This window comes from Mirounga angustirostris, unplaced genomic scaffold (assembly GCF_029215605.1).
Source record: "Mirounga angustirostris isolate CCGP_5_RB_7025 unplaced genomic scaffold, mMirAng1.0.hap1 SCAF_10, whole genome shotgun sequence".
In the NCBI taxonomy this organism is placed as follows: Eukaryota; Metazoa; Chordata; class Mammalia; order Carnivora; family Phocidae; genus Mirounga; species Mirounga angustirostris.
Window position 1 is genome coordinate 5,695,963 of NW_026991718.1, and position 20,622 is coordinate 5,716,584.

General features: G+C 53.1%; 1 long non-coding RNA gene and 1 other non-coding gene across 3 annotated transcripts; both read left to right on the plus strand.

Moving 5' to 3' along the window:
- Positions 1-8,479: 8,479 nt before the first annotated feature.
- On the plus strand, positions 8,480-15,403 carry LOC123850407 (uncharacterized). Of its 2 annotated transcripts, XR_008506797.2 has the most exons (5): positions 8,480-9,029; positions 13,117-13,313; positions 13,893-14,048; positions 14,723-14,896; positions 15,274-15,403. It is a non-coding gene; the product is annotated as an uncharacterized LOC123850407 (long non-coding RNA). The 2 variants fall into 2 exon arrangements; XR_006792332.3 differs by lacking the exons at positions 14,723-14,896; positions 15,274-15,403 and having other exon boundaries at positions 8,508-9,029; positions 13,893-14,248.
- Positions 11,488-11,590, plus strand: LOC123852155 (U6 spliceosomal RNA). Its single transcript, XR_006792778.1, has one exon. It is a non-coding gene; the product is annotated as a U6 spliceosomal RNA (small nuclear RNA).
- Positions 15,404-20,622: the final 5,219 nt, after the last annotated feature.

A 20,622-nucleotide genomic window follows, 5' to 3' on the forward strand; every position in this document is an offset into this window, starting at 1 on the left:
TGTTGGATTTGGGCCCACTCTGATGACCTCATTTTACCTAAATTACCTCTTGAAAGGTTCTCTCTCCAAATATAGTCCCATTCTGAAGCAGTGGGGTTAGGAATTGGGAGGGGGGGACACAGTTCAGCCCATAACAGCGATTTTAAACCTCTAACATAGAATAATGGACATAGAGCATCTATCATGGTTCCCGGCACAGATGAGATGCCGCTGTGTGTTGTTTCCATTGCTTTCCACTCTGTGCCTTCTACTGCATCTTGGGATAAATTCTCAACGTGGGGCAAGTCCCGATGGACCATAGACCCTGCGGTGGTTTGGGATTTATTTCCTCTGGCCTTCCAATAATTCTCACAGAATTCTCATAGAATTATTGCTTTTTTTCCTCCCTCAGCAGGGTCTGGGTGATGGACCATCAGCCGAGGATGGATTTTTACTGGGCCTTTAGAGCCCTGTGCATATTTTGAACCCCTGCACAAAGTGAGGAAGGCCCAGGAATCATTGAGAAAGCTGTGGAAGGGAAGCCGAGTGGCTGCCGAAGGCTGAAGTCATTCAGAGGCAGAGCCCAGAAGAGAACGCAGGTCTCTTATCACAGGCTCAGAATCCAGTAGTGCCCATGCCCCCTGAGAACTATCAGTCCCACCTTGCTGGCACCTGGTAAGCAGGGAGGCCACCCAGGCATGTGGATGAAGAGAGGCTGTCGCTCAGGATTCAGCCAAGACCCCTCTTCTCGAAGCTCTGTTCCCGTTACATTCTGCTCCCCACCGTCCCCTTCCGCTGACTCTAGGCATCTAATGACGATCTTTTTTTATGTGTCTGTCTGTCTGTTAACTGGCTGTCTGCCTCAGGGCCTCTGTGTCTTTGGGAAATTTGCGCATCACAGTACCTGCCCAGCTGGGCACCACAGCCCCGGACTCCATATGGATTGTCTATCAGACTGTAACCCCTCGAATGCAGGAAAAGAGTTGAGATTCTGTTTTCTGTGGGCGATTCCTAGCATGTGGCTAGGCATAGAGGAAGCTTTCTATATGCTTTTTGAATACATGAATGAGTGGATTTTAGCATGGGATTGTGGATGTGGGCGAAACCTAATGCTCCTTTCTTCTGAGAAGTGCAGAAATCTGCAATGTCCCTGACTCCTTGAATACTGTCTGGGATGAGGTGCCCACTCACCAAGGAACGATTTCCCTACTGGGAAATATGGGCACTTAAAACATTTTTGTTTTTTTTTTAAGATTTATTTACCCATTGAGAGAGAGAGAGAAAGAGCAGGGGGGAGGGGCAGAGGGAGAAGAGAATCTTAAGCAGACTCTGAGCTGAGCACAGAGCCCGATGTGGGGCTCAATCCCATGACCCTAGGACCATGACTCCAGCCAAAACCAAGAGTCGGAGGCTCAACCGACTGCGCCACCACTCAGGCGCCCCTTAAAACAATATTTTTTTATAGCTGCTGAACTCTGACTCCTTCTCTTTTATCCCGTGCTCTTAATTCTGGCCAGGACTTTGGAGGTCTCTCATCCAGGGTTTTCCAGAAGAAAGAAAGAAAGTGCCTTCTAGGTGGGGCAGTGGGGTGGAGTAGTCAAAGATCATTTGAAAAACCCAATGCACTGTTATATATTTTGAAATTTGGAAAATGAGAGAAAACTATTATTTTAATGATAAAAACTATTAACAATAAAGGGATGAGAAATTATGAGGGGAGGAACGAAGTCGGGGGAGGAGGTGGTGATCAAGCATGAGGTAGAAACAGATTTCTCAAAATTTACCTGGTTATATTGTTTTGAGTTTCGAACCACATGAATGTTATCATCCAGATGGAGTGAAGATTTAAATGTTAAAAGGATAAGCAGGACAAACAAAACAAAAGAGACGAGTCCTGTACTGTTGGGAGGAGAAGACACAATGATTCCAAAGGCCATCCCCCCCCCAATTTCTTCTGCTCGCCAAAAGGGGCTGCCTTTTGATGAAGGTTAGCGAACACTTGGGTGACTGGCACCCTCTCTCTTGGGGAAGAACGGGAAGCCCAGAGAGGTTCATGTATTCAGTCCAGTTACTAGGCAAATCAACGCCATTTCTCCTCTTTTCAGATGTCCCGTATGTAGAGGGATTTAGTAGAAAACGCTTTGGCCCGAAAATGAAGTTGGGGGTGTTGGTGGACCCCTCCACTTGCATTCTCGTGAGCTATTACCCTGGAGCTGACATCAGGCCTAGGTGTCTGCTCCTCACTACGGAGAGAAACATTTGAAAATTGCACTTCTCAACTTCTCTGAACCTAGGCGTGCTTTACAAAATGAAAAACCAGTAACTTGGGAATATGTGAAAAGATGCTCCTCTTCACTGACTCATAAATGCAAGTCAGATCGAGATGCCCTTTCTTTACCAATTACATTGGCCACGATGAGCCAGTTTGGCCATCCATCTGCAATATTGAGAAGGTTGTGGAGACATAGGGTTCCGAAACACTCGTGTAAATCGTCCGGATTTCATTTTATTTGGTGGCAATTTTACATTAAATATCAGCATCACAAGTGCATACATTTTGAGGCTTCCATTTCTAATCCTGGGGATTTATCCTGCAAATAGACTCTGGCCATGCGAGCAAAGATAGGTGAGCAAGGTTGTTCCCTTACAGAAAGATTCGTAATGTGATAAACTAGAAGCTTGGTCGGTAAATTATGATCCATCATATAACAGAGTATTATACTGCCCTTGAAATGAGTAAGGCACGTTTTCTATGGAAAATATGATGCGGTATGTTATTTGATTTAAACAAAAAGACAAAAACTTGTGATGATGATATACATCTATTCTTTGCAAAGAGGTATCTGTATGTGTTTGTGTAGGCGAAACATTTCTGGATGGATTTATAGAAAACTATATAGGCAGTGGTTACATGTGGAGAGTGTGGGGCTCTGTGAAATGGGTGGGAAGTTCCCTGGAGATTGTATAATCTTTTGTAGTGACCAAATTTGTTCACTGTGGGCACATAAGATTTTCCTTTTATTTATTTATTTATTTATTTATTTATTTTTTAAAGATTTTATTTATTCATTTCAGAGAGAAAGAATGAGAGAGAGCACATGAGAGGGGGGAGGGGCAGAGGGAGAAGCAGACTCCCTGCCGAGCAGGGAGCCCGATGCGGGACTCGATTCCGGGACTCCAGGATCATGACCTGAGCCGAAGGCAGTCGTTTAACCAACTGAGCCACCCAGGCGCCCAAGATTTTCCTTTTAAAAAGGCAGCCCTGGGCGCCTAGGTGGCTCAGTCAGTTAAGCATCTGCCTTCGGCTCAGGTCATGATCCCGGGGTCCTGGGATCGAGCCCCGCATCGGGCTCTCTGCTCCATGGGAAGCCTGCTTCTCCCTGTCCCTGTACCCCTTCCCCTGCTCGGGTTCTCTCTCTCTCTCATGCTCTCTCGCTCTCAAATGAATAAATAAAATCTTTCAAAAAAAAAAAAAGGCAGCTCCTCCTGCCAACAAAATTCTAACCCCTCATAAGCCCTTGTGAAAATCAGATTGGATAATTCAGTTACAATTCCATAAACTTTTATATGCACTGATAATGTTCCAGCCACTGGCTAATGTATGTAAAAATTGCTTCACAAACTGTTAACCACCATAAAAACTGAGAGCAAACGATTTATTTCAGATAGTACGGCTAATTGACCAAATATTTATAAGAACCAGCTTCCATTTATAAGAAGGAACCTTCCAGAGAACATCAAGACTCATTACAAATAAGCAGTCATGGTTATTTTATTAAGTGCTAGATTTTCACAATACAGAATTACAATGTTCAAAAGTACACACATAACAACTCCCTCCAAATCCTTCCAGAAAGCCAGCAAGCAGCGTGAAGAAACTTTAGGAGCTGGGAGAGACGGTACCTGTCACAAGGCCTGTGATGGGAGGGAGGCGAGGGAGAGAGAAGGAGAGAAGGCCATGAGTCACCATCTGAAGAGCATGGGACAGGCATCCTTTCTCAGGGGAGCCATCCTACCACTTTCACTCTTTGACTCATCCGTACTGTGACCTCTCGGCGTGCAGATGTTTAAAGATGTTGTAAGTGTTCTGCTATTCCATCAGATGACGTCTCTCTGAGCACCGGCCACCTCCGACTGCAGTCCTGGGGTAGCAACGCCTTACATCTCCCCGAGCACTCCCCGTGTACTGACACTAGCAGGCAGGTCTCCTTAGCTGAGATTTGTACTGGAGCCAACTGGCCTGACAGCTTCATGTGAGAGCTTCTTCTTGGGTTGTAGGAAATGGGCTATGGCGTGTGTCCTAATGATCCTACGAGGCTGTGACTGGTGCATATTTCAACCTCATCTCCCAGAGCAGTGTGACTCAACAGATCAATGAGCCAGCTCTCCCGTGACTATTCCAAGAAGGTAGGGGAGGATGCGCTTCCTAGAGGCTAAAAGGCACTACCCTGCCCTTCGGGATTTTGCACCGCTCTCCTCCCGCCCACCCCCCCCTTCCTTGCAGGAAGCAGTGTGTGTGGCCCAGATGCGGGAGGGCTACTGAGATCCGTCTCACCAGGTGATGGTCTCTGTAGGGAGACAGGCGTGGAGGTGCGTGGCCTGGGCTCAAGTCCCAGCTCTGGTGCTTACTGCTACTAACACCCAGGGTGGTCCATGCGGCCTCTGTGTGCCTTAGTTTTCCACGTGGGAAATGGGAGTAACAACAGTGAGATCACCCAGTGGCTAGGACAAGCAAAGGGCTCACACCTGCACCCCCTTCCCATGAAGTGGTTGTTAAATGGGAGAGAGGATAAAGGGGGCCTGGAGGCTAGCGGGGGGCCTGAGCATCTTTCTGCCTCTCTCCTTCTAGAGTCCTATTTGGGGTTGCAAGATGGTTCTGGCTGAAGTGTTTTGGAGGCTTTTGACCTGAGGGCCTGTGGGACTCCACGGGGGCTCTGGGAAAGCCAGTGGAGTCAGTGTGGGTCCTGAGCAGAGGAGGGTGGGGCGGCCTGCTCAAGGCCAGGGGCTCTGAGGGGAGGTGCACCTGGCTTCTGATGGGGCTCTGCCATTGACTAGCGGCCTCTCTGGGCTCTGGTTTCCAAATCTGGAAAATGTGGTGACCTTACACCAAGTTGGCTCAAGGATTAGAAAGATTAGGCATTTAGTGCAGTGTGCCAAACTGGTATTTATCAGGGAGCTCTTGGCCATACTACTGGAACTGGGAGAGAGGGGAGGAGCTCAGGACTAAAGCCTGGCTTGGGGGAGGGAACCAGAGGGCTCGAGGGCTTCCCGATTGTTTCCCGGGCCCTGCAGCACCCAGGCTTGCTGCAAAGCCCTGCCACAGTTCCGTGGCCCCCAGAGTCAGGGCCTATGATGGAGCGCAGGCCACTTCGGTGCCATTTGTCACTGCAGCCCACCTTGAGTGAGACAAGGAGCTGGGACCGAGGGGACATGCTGGATCGGGGAGTACAGGGGGCTTGTGCTGTGGAGCTGCCGCTGGTTCTATCCTGCCTGGTGTCCTTCTCACAAGCAGAGTTTTTAGGGGAAAGCCCGGTTCCCCAGCCCCCACACGGGGGAAGGGCCCACCCCCAGGACAGCCTGTGGGGGGAGGGGAAGCAGAAGTTGGACAGCTCACTTCCTCCCCTCCCTGGTGCGCACTCAGCACGCTGTACTCCTTTGGGTCTTGACTGGGTTCAGCCCAGAGTAAAGCCAACAGCCCCAGAGGGTGAAATGTGCCCTTCCAGCTGGGCTGGGTGGATGTCTGGGGTTGTCTGGGGTTCACACCTGGGCCCCCAGCCCTGGGAGGAGACAGTGCTTCCGGGTGCCTTGCGGTGGCCAGGGACAGGAGGGAACTTGGGACTCAAGCGCATTCCTCCTTTAGAATCCAGAACACAGCAGTCCGCCATAAGCCCACCCTCTGCTCTCAAATCTCATTGTTCTCATTTTAAAGCAAATTTGGGTAAAATTGACAAGTTTTTTGATCTTCCAAATTCCAGTCTTTGGGTTTAATTGCAAACCTACCCCAAATTTGGGGTGGGTTTAAGATTTGTAACGTGCTTGTCTTGAGCTCTTCTACGCCCTGTCTTGGTTTGACATGAGCTGCTCGGGACCAGGACCACCCTCCCTGCCCTTGTGGGATCCGGCCCCTGGCTGGCACCACCCACTTCTGTCTGGAAGTGACTGGCTGCTCCCCCTGCCCCCACCATGCCCAGGTCTGTCTCTGCCCTCCAGGCCCCCCCCCCCTTGCTGCAGCCCCCTCTCTACCAGGGGGCAAATTTGAGTTCAACTTTAGGAAGAGGCAGGCGAGGCCGAGCTGAACATCCATATGGAGGAAGAGCCGTTTCACCCAGGCTTCCCTTCTGGTCCCCGGCCTCTGAGAGCTGGCAACCCCTTTCTTGGAGCCCAGCTTCGTTTCCTGCTCTTCCAGCAGCTGAGGGCCTGGCTCCTGTTGTGAGCCCAGAGCTGTGTTGAAGAAGGGGATGTGGGAATACCATATGATCTTGCTCATATGTGGAATTTAAGAAACAAAACAAACAAGCAAAGGGAAAAAGGGAAAGAGACAAACCAAGAAACAGATTCTTAATTACAGAGAACAATCTGATGGTGACCAGAGGGGAGGTGGGTGGAGGTTTGGGTTAACTAGGTGATGAGGATGAAGGCGGGTACTTGTTGTGATGAGCACTGGGTGATGTATGGAAGTGTTGAGTCATCACTATATTGTACACTTGAAACATAACACTGGGATAATAAAAATAAAGTTATGCTTACAAAAAAATAAAATCTAATTCCTCCCCAAAAAAAGAAAAAATAAGAAAAAGAGGGGAAAAAAGAGAAGAGGTATGAGAACAGACATCCTGAGGAGAAGCTTCTAGAAGTGTCCAGTGCTATCTCTGGGGGACCAAGTTCTACACTCAGTAGCCAGGAATGTAATCACTTACAGGCCCCTTCAACACAGTGACCTTTCCTTCTGTCTCTGAGCAGGATGACTTCTCAAATGTCAACATCTGCTGTTGCCACCTAGCACTGTGCATGTCAGGTGACTTATAGCCAACTTAGAAGTGGAAATTTCAGACATTTCTGTGTGGTTTGTATAATACTAATAAAAAAGGATCCTAAAACAAAATGCAAAAGGCCCCAGAAAACCCAAACTTTCACAGATCCCCAAACCCGGTTGTGCTTCTTCTTCGTCGGGAAAGCTGGACACCATTCTCAGTACTGTACAGACTCATTTAATCCCTTCCAACAACCCTATCAGGCAGGTAATATTATTGTCCTCATTTATTTTTATTTTTTATGAACAGTTTCATTGAGATATGATTCGCATCCTATAATCCACTGCTTCTTGGTATATGACATTATTATTAACTTTGTAAAATTGTGATAAAACACACATAACATAAAAATGCCCATTTAACCCATTTTAAGCATACAATTCAACGACGTTAATTCCATTTACACTGTTGTGCAGCTGCCACCACTCTCTCCCAAACTTTTCACCCCCCCCAAACAGAAATTGTGTAACTGTTAAGCATATTATCCCCATTTCATAGATGGGAAAACCGAGGCACAGAAAGGTAAGGACACTCGTCCGAAGTTACACAACAAACACGTGGCGGAGCCAGGGTTTGACACAGGTAATTTGGGTGCAGAGCTTGTGTTCTTCATATCCACCCTGCCCTGGGTATCCAATAGCCGCTGATGTGTGCTGAGAGCCCATAGGTGTTCATGCGTTTCTTCAGTCCTTACCGGAGGTCTGCGAAATAGTGATTACTGCCCCTATTTTACAGCTGAAAAAACTGACGCATGGGGAATTTGCCTCAGCACAACCCCAGTGCATGGCAGGCAGAGTTGGAACGTGGGTCCCCCTGACCCCGAGGTTCACACTCTTCCCACCTTGCGGCACACCTTTCACAGCGTCTCGTGGCTTTCCTGCCGCTCTGCCTAGCACCCAGCGCACATTGGGGGCACCAAAGGCCCCTGAGCTGCCCTTGGAGACTGCAGTGGGGAGGGGAGCCTGGCGGTTCCCAGGAGCACTCAGCGAGTCCTGCAGATAGAGGGCAATTCGTGTCAGGGGGAGGAAACTTCATCCCAAAGGCAGGGCCCGGGTTCCTCTTCTAGGTCATGAGAGTCCACAGGCAAAGGCGTACGTAGGGTGAAGCTGGAATTGCTTGTAGGGTTAAGGGATGCAAGTCCTCTCTCATTCCATTCCACAGATAGTCCTTAAGGACCTCCCAGTGTTCCGCGGTAAGGAGGCCATATAGTCTGATCAGTCGGATTAGAGGTTTGCACAAATTGCGAGGGTGGGGTGGTGAAAAGAGAGAAAGATTGTATCTGGACCCAGGAATAATGAAAGGCCTCATCAAAAAGAGTCTTGAGCAATGAAATGGACTTAAAAAGAGGTGATTTTGACAGTTGCAGGAGATGCCGGAGGCTGGACTGGGAAGGTGCACGGAGGAGCGGGAACCGCGCGCAGAAGCGTCCTGGACCCGGCTGGGAAGCTTAACCCGGACGGAGGAGGACCCGGGCGGGGCTGCGCGCGGTGCGTGCGGTGGGCGGGGCCTCTCGGAGCTCCGCCCCCGGCCCGGGGCCGCAGCCTCCTCCCTGGAGCGGTGGTTTTCGGGGCCGCCGAGGAACCTGTCCCTGAGGCCGCGCTCAAGACGGCGCGACCTGTTTTTTGGCCCAGCGGGAAGTGCTGGCGCAGGTGGTCTCGAATGCGTGTTCCTCTTTGCCTCTGATGTCTGGAAGGGGAATTCAGCAGCAAGGACTCCTGTCTGGAGCTCTGACCCCAACTTCCTCAATCCAGGCTCTAGAGAGGCGCCCCTGGCTGAGCCCCGGGGTCCCGCGGGCCGCGCACTCTCTCCCCCTTTCCCTGCTCTGCACCCCAGCCCGCGCTCCGGCCAGGGCGGACGTCCCTCCGTGCCCGCGCCGGCGCTGGCGCTTGTCCCTGTCCCGACCTGGGCTGGCCATCACCCTGCATTGGGTCGGATAGTCGCAAGTCTCTCCCCTCTGAGACCGCTTCTGTTTTAAGACTGCGCATCGCGAGGCGTTCAGTAACTGTTATGGAATGAATAGTGAGTATGTGATGCCCCCGTGCCTCCGCCAGCCAGGCAGAGCGCCCCCTCCTCCCAGCGCCCCCTCTCCCCATGGCCACGACCAGGTGGCAGCACAACCCTCAGGGTGCTTCTCTGAGGCAGGAGCGGTGCCCCCTCCCACCTGGGGGCCCGGCTTCTTGTCTCCCTGTAGGCCCGGGCCGCAAGGTGGCCACATCTCAGGTGTGCTTCCCCTATCCTCAGGCATTCCTATCCCCATGCTGGGTGAGGCCTCAGGTGGAGGAAGAATCAGGAACACTGCAGAGGAAAGACTCTTCCTACAGGTTTGGGCGGGGCTGGGGGAGTTGGGGGCTTGCTCTGAACCCCAAGACTGCGCTGGCCCCAGCTTCTCCATGTTCCTCGCCTGGGTAGCCTACTCCCTGCCCTCTGAACGTGAGCAGGTGGTCACCGATGGAATCTGTGATTGGGACAGTGCCCTGTCTCTCAGGCTTGTGGAAAGCAGCTTCTTTGACTTCTTAATCTTCCTGGAAAATGGCCCCAATTTTCTGGAAGAAGGAAGGAGGATCTGGTTCTGGGAACATTCTCGCTTCTTCTCATCGCAGATGCCACTCACTCAGTTGCATGTGAAGGCTGGGGCATCTGTGGTCAGCACTGGCTGAGGCCCGTGGTCCCAGCCCTGGCTTTCAGCGGCTCTGTGCGGACCTGCCTGCTCTCTCATGCCTGTCCTATGTCAAGGATGGCCCTGCCCCCACTCAGAGGCAGGTCAGGAAGGCCTGTGAGGGCCCTGGAGGCTTCCTGAGGAGCTCTGTTGTACTGTAAATGGCAGTCCCGCTGCTTGGTCCCAGGACCCAGCTCCCTTGGGCTCCCCGGCGGTGGGGGGCTGACCACCTGCTGCCCCTCTTTCTGCCACTGTGCCCTTTCTCTGTGTGGCCTCTCTGGCCAGGCCTGCTGAGCAGGGAAGCACGAAGAGGCTAAGGGCAGGAGGAGGCTGGGGCCTTGCCACCTCTGGCCAGTGGCTCTCTGGGTCTGGGACCCCATGTGACTAAGGAGGATGAGTGTCAGTGGATTCATTTGGTGTCAGAAAAAGCAGGCGCTCTGGCCCTTTTCCGGAGGTGGTGGGACCCTCTCTCAGTCTTTCCCTCCAGCAGTGCCCCTGGCCGTGGTGTTCTCCATGCTTCCCACCAGGGTGTCCTCATTCTGGAGGGCCATCGGGAGCTCTCATGGAACCCTGGGTTGGACGGTGTCTCAGGGACCCCGGTGCACTTCATCTGAGCCCTTTGTGCAAACACCGCCCCTGGCAGGCGGTGTCCATGGGCGAGCTGCCGAGGCACCTGGGCTCTGTCACGAGTCCCCAGCAAGACGCAGGCCCTTGTTTCTGTATCTGGCTGCCGGCGGGCTGTGCCGACGTCGTCACATGGCTGCATGATCCTCACGGGCTGTGTTTGCATTTTCTGACACTGCATCTAGCACTGAGCATACTGCACACGTACCGGATGCTCAGCAAGCGGGTGTCCCTTCCTCCGGCTGCTGCCCGTCAGCCCTCTCGCCAGCCTGGGCGCTGGGCCGTGACCGGGCTTCCGTCACTCTGTCTGTTTAAGGGCTACTCAGTCCGCCCAGCACGCTCCCTCTGCTTGAAGAGCTGAGTTCCCCGAGCATCTCTCACAGACCCCTCTCACCTCCTCTCCTGCCCCTCCTGGCATTCCCATCACAAAGGGCTGCCCCAGCTCCTCACACACACACAGAGGTGCTGCAGTTTCCAGAAGGATCCTGGGGCACGAAGAACCCACCCAGCAGTCAGTCTGCCCCACCACCTTGCTGGCCATTTCCTGGCCTCCCTGGGCCTTCTTTCCACATGCACAGCTCTTGGGAACCCCTGCTCTTCCCTGTCAGAGGGGAAGGCCTCACTCACCCCCACCTCAGTGACCCCAGGACAGCTTTGTTCCCCCTGCCTCAGCAGCTCTCCCCACCTCCAGTAGGGTCAGCAGATTCTCCTTTGCCTGTTGGGCCCCCGGCTCCGGGCCACATGATCCGCAGCCCCGTCACAGCTACGCAACTCTGTTCTGCTGCAACCTATGACCTTGTTCTCTAAGGCCTTAAGGTTTTTCTCATTTGCCCCAGAGTTACCTAAAGGGCTGAAGGGCGGTGGGCAGCCCCCACCCCCCCGAGGGTCAGGGCATGATCTGGTAGCAGAAGGTTCCTTCAAGGGAACATCATGAAAAATTTCTGATTTTCATATGGTCACAGGGCAAAACGAAACTGTAATTGCTTCGTACGGTATCCCACTAATCTAGTGGATTGTTATATTCTCTTATGAAAAACGTTTGACAGTGCCTCTAGGGGTAAGATTAGAGCATGTGTTGGGGGAGCACGATGGGTGCCTGTTGTCACGGGATGTGCCAAATCGCATGCCGCCCTTTCCCCCACCTACCCCAGTTCCCTGAACGCTGAGACTCATTGAAAGTCACAACTGCGTTTTCTCGTGCTTGCTTCGGCAGCACATATACTAAAATTGGGACAATACAGAGAAGATTAGCATGGCCCCTGCGCAAGGATGACCTGCAAATTCACAAAGTGTTCCTTCCGAGCGTGGACGCTGGATCCAGTGTAATCACACATTGGTTATATAAGTTCAATTTCTTGAGCACCTACTCTCTGCCGGGCACCCTGCTAGGTGGTCTGTGGGGAGTTGAAATGAACAGGGCAGAGACACAGACGACCCTCACCCTCTTTGATGTCAGTTTAAATCCCAAATCTGCCATTTACCATGTAACCTTGGGCAGTTCAGTGAATGTTTCTGAGCTTCAGTGCTGTTATCTATCAAATGAGGTTGGGACTTCCCGCCTTTCGCACTTGCCTGCCATATAGCAGGTGCTCAATAAATGGCCACTATTTTTCTTCCAGGCCGTGGGGTGTCCTCTTTCTTCTTACATGGAAATTGCCCGTTGGCTCTGGAGTCAGCTGGCTGTCCTGAGCTTTTGAGTCCCTTGGAAGGATTCTGGGGAGTTGGCCGATTGGCTGCAGGTACTTGCCAGGCTGGCGGCCATGCGGAGTGACCCGGAGTTGGAGTTGTCGCTATGTCCTGTTCTCATTTCTGTTTCTCTGCGTGCTTTGTAATTGGGCCACTCTTTCAGTCAGCTAGAGACGCTAATGACCTTGAGAAAGGATCCCAGCCCTGAATATAGAATCCTGCTCTTTTGAAGTCACCCACTTTCTTTGTGGGTCTCGACGTGTGTGTGTGTTTTCCCTTGTGGGCATGCCTTCCCTTCCGCTTTGATGTTGCCTCAGTAACAACAGGGTTCAGAATTATTAATTCCTACTGCGCAGTGAGGTGCAGTTTTATTACACAGAAAGGGGGAAAATATAATTGCTGTCTTGAGTAATCATTTTCTGAAGGCTGCGAGCATAACCTTTCATTAATATTTCATTTGCGGCCAGGGTGGGTAACTGGGATAGGCCTAAAAATATTGTTGTCCCCTATGCATGGAGAGATCACGAGCTGGGGGACCTGGGGCCAGTGTGTGCTCTACAGTTGTGTGCAATTATCTCTAAAATTAAAGATGTTTAACCCATTAGCCCGTAAGAAAGTGGAGGAGAGGTTTATAGCGACACAGCTCTTTACTGAGTAGGGTAAAGGTGCAAATCCCAGGCAGAACCCATCTCAGCCCCTCCACTGGGGAAGCCATGTCACCGGCCCCTGCAATGGATTTGGGGCATGGGGTCTGGGGGGCCAGTGGCTCCCTAGTCAAAGCCGAGCTCCCGGGTCACGGGGATGGACATTCATAGGTCACTTGGTTGAAGGATGCCATGGGAAATGCTGTGGTCTTTGATGTTCTCTGGAGTGAGGCCCTTGAAGTGTTCAAAGTGTCTCTAGGGAGAGGGCCGAAGGCTGATTCCCGGACTGGGAACCCGGGAGACTCTGCTCATGGGGCAGGGAGGCAGGCCACTGGGGAGGTGGGGAGCAGAGCCTTTGGTGACTAACAGCGATTCTGGATTCTGATGAGCTTCCTTCCCAGTCCTGGGGAGTCCGGCTGGGTGGGGACCCAGGGCTGGCTCCTGGGCGGGGGGTGACTAAAGGCCCCACTTTTCATATCCTCACACTATTTCACAGACATGAGCCCATCTGACTATGGGAACAGCCTCCTGAGACCTGTGGGAATGTGGTGACATCAGCCGTTACCCCACTGGCTGGTCAACTTTATCTCATGGGATCCTCTGACAACCCTCGAGGAAAGAGATGCTCCCTTACAGAGGAGGAGGCTGGGACTTCCGGCTCAAGTTACTGATTCCCGAGGTCACCTGGCCTAGGTGAGCTGGGATTAGTCAGTGGCCTGCCTGGGTGCAGGTGACCGTGGATCCTGGCATGGGTGTGGACTGCTCAGCGTCTGGTGACCATGGCGGGCGGATGTGTGAGGCCCACTGCATTGTGTGCTTTTGCCCGCCAGGCCTCCCTTCCTGTTTGCATCTGCAGGGGTCCCGACTCCTAACCCAGGGCGCATCCACGTGAAGAGAAAGATCGCTAAATCGTATAAGCACCATTGGGATTTTTAAGAATATCCCTGCTCAACCCCGGAGTTGCTGTGTTTCTGTGTTCTTGGGCTTACTGTGTTTTCCTAGAAAAATAAGTAAAAAAACATTGGCCAGTAGGTTTATTGCCATATATCATTAGTGACAAAGGGGGTTGTCTTAGTTATTAATCATCTGGGGATTTCTAGACGTGCTCACATTTGTGCCCAAAGACGTGGTGTTGTCAGGGGTTCTCTCTTCAGGAGAAAGGCCACAGGGTGGGGAAGCCCTGAGACTGAGTTGGGGGCCGTGGGGGAGGCTGGAGAGAGAGGCATGGGGACTTAAGGAGCAGCTGTGAGATTCAGTGTTTCTTTTTCTCAGGACCTGGAGCAGGGAGGAAGATGGCAGGACAGAGGCTGATGGTGACCCCTCCATGCCAGGCGCTCTCGGGTGGTCTCGTGTGACCTGCTGGCTGGGTGTCCTATTCTACACACAGGGAAATGGAAGTCCTCCCACAAAACAACACCCGGGTGCCAGGTGAGTGCACAGAGCAGGATTTGAACCCAGGTCCTGTCCTCGCCAGCCCAGGGGAGAGCTGACCCAGCAGAACAAAGCGGTGGCCCCGGCCTCTCCTTCCGCCTGACACATCCACCGTCCTCCCTTTGTTCCATGCTTCTGTGACTCTGCTCCTGCCAGATCCATACCCGCTAATAAAACCACTTCTAAAGAGGTTTCAACAGGGGCTGCATTTTGTTTATTTCCCCTTACTCATTCCATTTCCCAAACAGTATAAGGTATTGCTTACAGAAAGCTTGAGTTTTCCTTCCCTGATCCCATGCCCCGAAGTGATTGCAGCTCAGGACCTGGTGTGCGGGGCACCAGACTTTGTTTCTAGGCAAATAGGAACCTCTAAAGATATGGGTAGATATCTACACACGGAGAACTTTTCATTTATACAGAATGAGTACCTATAAGCAGAGTCATTATAGCAATACTTATAAAAGCCAAAGACTGGAAAAACCTGCAATAAAATCGCCGGAGTAGGGCTTCAGCTGGATCTATGAAACAGCCCTCAATGGAATTATTGTGTGGCTGTTCGGAAAAGAACCGTCCACGTACAGCCATGAGAGCTGCTTACAATATGTCATTAAATAAAAAAAGTGACGGGCCAATCATATGCATCATGTGGACACACTTAACTTCCGTGGCAGCTTCACACAGATGCACCGCTGGTGAGGGCAGCCCCCGCAGATGCAGCCGAGAATTCTCTGTGCGGCGTTGACAGCAGCGAGAAGCTAAGCTGCCTGTGACACTGGGACGCCTCCAGAGAGCCATGGCCACCCCAGAGGAAGTTACTTGCTGCCATGTGCAGGGGAAGTCCTGTGGTAAATGCTCCAGCAGGGGTGGCGGGGGAGGGGCTGCAGGCGGGGAGACTGTGATGACCCCAATTTTGAACTGGAGCCTTCCTGGGGGGCAGCGCCTCAGAACTGTTCAAATGATTGCACCGATGCACTTCATTTCTACACAGGCAGAAACCCAGGCCCAGAGAGGGAAGGTGATGTGTCTGAGGTCACACAGCAAGGTCATGGTGGGGCTTAGCAGGCTCCCCAGGACCCTCTGGGCGGGACTCTGGACCCTGTACCGGGGTGGGGGTGGACTGGGGCTGCGCCAGCCTCCGCACGTGCCTGTTCTCTTCTCCTTAGGGTCATCTCAACTTTCCTTTTCTCTCTCTTCTTCCTCCTTCTGCCTGCAACCCCCTCAGTTTGGTCTACACACTCCCTGTCAGAGTTGACGAACTTGGGGCAACTTGGTGAAAACCCTGGGTGAGAATCTGGTTTGATGCATTCTCCTTGGAACCCTTGGATGTCCCTGGTATGTGCTGTGTGCACGTGTGTGTGAGCACGAGTGGTGTGTGGGGTGCAGGCGTGTGTGTGGTTTGTGTGCAGGTGTGGCGTGTGCATTCGTGTGAGTGTGCACGTGTATGTGAGCACACGTGTGCTGGGTGTTCGAGGAGACGGGGTGACCCCTAACCACAGGAGTGTTTGAACTGACCCGGGAGCGGGGCCAGCCCCAGGCTGCCATGTGCCCCTTTCTGCAGCTGCCGGTGGGGAGACGTGTCGCACCAGGGCCAGTCCCTCCCAGCAGAGCCTGGGACTCCGGGTTAGGAGAGGCAAGCTCTCAGAAATAGTAAACCACTGTTTTCTTGCCGGCTGTTTGCCCTTATTAATTCAGGTAGCAATTACCCATTCCGAATATTTGGCGACTAATTAGTTTTTCCTGTGGAGAAGGCAGAATGAGGAATGTTTTGCTCTGACCCGATCCACTTTCTCAGTTTCCCGAGGAGGGGGCTCAGGGCACGGAAGGAGGGAAGAGGCAGAGGGTGAAAGAAACCTGCCCAATGCCTGGGATGCCCCTTTAGCTGTCAGGTCTCCGCTGCGAGTCTGGAGCATGATAAAAATAACCCGCCCGATGTTGGTTTTGTTCTTGCTTTCATGTTGCCTGGCCCGTTTCCCCTGTGGGTGCCGCTCCCGGCGGTTTGCCTGATCATGTGGTGTTGGTGTCAGAGCAAAAGTCCCAGGCTGCTGGCTGAGCTGGGGTCCCCCTTTGGAGTCGTGCCCTCTGAACCCACCAGGTGACCAGGGACCCTGAGTGCAGGGGCAGCGTACTTGGTGAGAGGACAGGCACAGGCTTGGGGGGCTGGGAGGCCAAGGGGCACACCGTTCGGGGGGACAGGTTGGAAGAGACAGCCAGGGGTCCTGTCTGCCTGAGCTCAGCTGTGAGTTGACTTGGAGATGGTTTCTTAACCTCGAAGCCCCTTAGTCAACATCTGGCCTTGATTCGCCTTTTTAGTGCTTGAACCTTTTGCTCCTGGGGGTCTAGTTGTCCGGGACGTTACTGATCATAGAGGAGCCTCTCAGAAAGGGTTCCAGGAGGTAGGATGGTTTGCACCTCAAGTCTGAGCAGCCTCCTGAATTGGAACACCCCACAGGCATGGGTCTATTTTGGGGAAGTGGTTAATAGGTAAGTCAAACAAACATTGCTCTACCTTTTCTGGGGACTGGGGAGCAGGGGGGCTCAGGCCGTGGGGAGCTGGACCCAGAGCTGGGCACTGCAGCCCTGCTGACCAGAATGGGGCAGTGGGGGGCTTCCTCTGAGCCCCTTGTGTGCTTGCTGCCCGCAGGGACACGCAGGGCTCTGTGAGATCCTGGCTTTGTGTCCAGCACCGTTGTGGTCTCTGTCTCTGCAGGGCACTCTCCACCCGCCTCTCGTTTCAAATGAAAATTTCTGACCGTGGTTGGAAGGCCTCCCGGCCACCTTCTTCCTGGAGCCGTGTGGTGGGGCCTGCTCTTGGCTCGGCCTGCTGCCGGACTTCCTCGTCCTCTGTGGCCACCCTTACAGACCAGTGCCCGCTGGCTGGCTGCACCCCCCCACCCCCCACACCACCCAGCTGCAGAGGCCTCCTTCAGCCTCACCAGGCCCCTGACTGCTCTGCACGTGCCTGTCTGTCTGACACAGCTGGGCCAGCCCTGCTGATGTGGGGATTTGGCTCCGGTCACTCGCACAGTTGCACTGCTTGCCCTATAACTTACTGCAGCTCAAGGCCACGGACCTTGTCTTCTGGTATTTGGGGTTTCCCCGGGGTGCCACGGCTTGTGCTCTGTGCTGGAGGGTGGCCGCTGACTGGCGACACATTCGGGCTGGTTTCTCCCAGCTATGGTGGCTGCAGGTCCTGTTTGGATAGGCTCAGGGAAGGTGCCAGGGCCCTGGAGTCAGGCCTGGCTCTGAGTCCCGGTTCTTCCAGTTGGGCGTGACCTTGGGCAGCTTCCGTCATCTATTTGGGCACCGCTTCCCGCATGATGCCCGAGTCTTTGGTGTATGCTGCCCGCATAGTTGGTGCCAGAAGGAGCCAGACCCTCAGGGTTCCCAGGGGGTGGCCTCCCCGGCACAGTTCACATACAGCCCAGACAAGTGGCCTTGGGGTCTCCCTTTAATGCCCCAGGAGTCTGTGGGGAACAGAGCATTCCTGCCTCCTCCTTGGATCTAAGAGAGCACCCCCCTTCCCCCCCCCCACTGCCTTGGCTGGGATTTGGGTCAAGGCCCCTCCCAGATGGGTCCCAGTTTACCTGCAGGGCTGCATTTAAATCAGCTCCCACACCGAATTTCTAGGCTGGGACATGAGGTGGCTTTGGGACCCAGTCCAGCCGCCCTGATGGCTACAGACGGGTTCCTCCGGGGTGTGAAGCTTCAGACACAATCCCTTCAGCTGTCTTGGGAAATGCAAAAACACCAGGTGCAGTCCTGTCGGTTAGAGTTTCCATTTACATTACCTGGGGCTTTTCTGTCCAGCCTCCCCCGCCCCCTCTTGCAGCCAGGACTTCACTGTTCCCAGGTCACAACCACCCGAGGAATGTGCCAGTCAGCGAGGCCGGGCTGCTCACTGTGGGCGGATGCACCTGTCACAGGGACTGTTCGCCCCAAAAGGCAGGGCGACACAGCAGCTTTGGAGGGAGGGGTCCTTGGTCCAGATCCCTCTCATTACCTGGGTGGCCTTGGGAAAGGCCTCTGAGCATGGAGACTGTCATGCTTCCTTGGCTGTGGGGTGAGGATGAGGTAAGCTAAGGAACACAGTGGGTCTGGCATAGGGCTTGAGAAGTGACAGCTGAGAGTGAGAACAGCAACCACCTGTGGCAGGCTTCCTATCTCCCACCCTGTGGGGCGCTTGCGAGTGTCACCTCATCTGGATGGCACAGTAATCTTACAATGTAGAAAGCCTGATTACCCCCATTTTACTGATGGGGAAACTGAGGCATGGAGGAGTGAAGTAAGGTGCCCAAGGTCACCGAGCTGGTAAGAGGCAGAAGCCCGCATTTGTACCCAGGCAGTCGAACTCCAGGGCCTGTGCTGGCCCCAGTCCCCATTCTATGCAGGATGTCACCACCCTTGGAGGCTGCTGGCCGGTGTAGCTCTCCAGGCTGCACAGCCGTGGTCCAGGGCCCTCCGCAGCTCCTGTCTCTTGAAGTCCCCAGTGGGCGTCGGTGGCTGGCATGACCTGCCCAGGCCCCCGTGCCGTGGTTGGCTAAAGCCCCTTGGCAGCCCTGGGAAGGCCAGCTCCAGATCCTGCCGCCCCACCTGCAGGCGGGCTGGACTGGGGAGAGCCAGAAGAAGCTGCTCTCCTCCAGCTCTGACATTCCTAACTGCGGACCTTGATTTTGTCACTAATAAGAGTAAGACAGAGTGGCTACTATTATTATGGAGGCTATTCTTTAAAAACTTTTTAAAGACTTTATTTTTAGAGCAGTTGTAGGTTCACAGCACCATTAGGAGGAAGGTACAGAGAGTTCCCCTATACCTCCCGCCCCCACACAGGCACAGCCTCCCCGTTAACAACAGCCCCCTCCAGAGTGGGACGTTTGTTACGGTTGGCGAACCTACAGTGACACGTCGTCATCAGCATCACCCAAAGTCCACGGCTGACATCACGGTCTTCTCTTAGTGTGTGTGTTCTGTGGGTTTGGACCAATGCACAGGGGCATGTGTCCACCATTATCATATATACAGAGTAGTTTCCCGGCCCTAAAAACCCTCCGTGCTCTGCCTATCATCCCGCCCCTCTTCCCTCCATAACCTTGGGCAACCACTGATCTCCTTATTGTCTCCGTAGTTTTGCCTTTTCAAGAATGTCATATGGTTGGAATTCTGCAGTATGTGGTCATTCCAGATTGGATTAATTCACCTAGAAATACGCATTTAGGTTTCCTCCATGTCTTTTCCTGGCTCGTAGCTCATTTCTTTTTAGTGCTGAATAATATTCCATTGCCTGGATGTTTCACAGTTTATCCGCTCACGTGCTGAAGGACATCTTGGGTGCTTCCACGTTTTGGCAATTAGGAATAAAGCTGCTATACACATCCGAGTGCAGGTTTTCATGTGGATGTAAGTCTTCAACTCCTTTGGGTAAATACTAAGGAGCATGACTGCTGGATCATATGGTAACAGTAGGGTTTAGTTTTGTAAGAAACTGCCAAACCGTCTTGCAAAGTGGCTGCACATTCTGCATTCCCGCCAGTGACGCATGAGCATTCCTGTGGCTCCCTGTCCTCCCCAACACTTGGTGTTGGCAGGGTTCCAGGTTTTGGCCAAGCTGATAGGTGTGTAGTGGTATCTCCCTGTGGATTTAACGGGTGTTAGCGTTCCTTTTTAGCCTCACCTAGATCCCCCTGCTGTTTCTTTCTATGCTTTGTTGTTTATTCAACAAACCTTTCTGGAGAACCTTGTCCTTTTAAGTGTGGGGGTCCACGAGCATGACTCAGCGCTTGCGCATTGCCTGTTAGAAGCCTCACCTCGTGCCTTGTGCGCATGTGTGTTGCATGCATGCTACGTAGTTCTAGGTTGTAGGAGTGACATGGCTCCGAAGAGGGACTCTGGCAGAGGTACTGGGAGAGACGGGGGGGCACACATCACTGTGGCATTTGGCTGCTCCTTTAGGGTCCGGGCAGGGACCCCTCCTGCCTGTTCTCGGCTTGTTCTCAGCCCAGCAAAGTGCCTGAGCTGCGGTGGACACTCAGGACATGTTTGTTGAATGAATAAGAGGAAATCAAAGAAGGGATCCTAGAGGAGGTGGCTTTTAAGCTGGGGGAGAGAAGAGGGGGGGAAGGGCAGGTGCCAGGCTCAGAGTCGTGGAAATGCATGTAGCTTGCAAACTCGAATCAAGCAAGAGTTCTGGTTGGGCTTTGTTTTGTCACAAGCTGTGTGTTTGGGGCAAGTGAGTTCCTGGAGGAAAGTAGTAAAAATCCATCTGTTTGTTCGATAAACATTTCCTTGCCATCTAGCCCGTCGATGCCAAGTGAAGGCTAACGAGGCTGTGGGCAGCGCTGGCAGGCTGCTGGGGGAACCAGTCAGGCGCCCATGATGTCCTGGGCACTGAGGGGGACTCATACAGGGAGGGGAGCGTTAGGAGGAGGGCATCAAGCCAGGGTCAGAACACAGGGCGCTCTGCGACTGTGGCTTCACAGGGGAGCGGGTGTCAGAGAGGGAAGGGCAGGCAGAGCAAGGAAGCTGCTAAAGCTTGGATCTGGGGGTGCAAGAGCCTTGGTGTGGGCGCCCTGGGAGG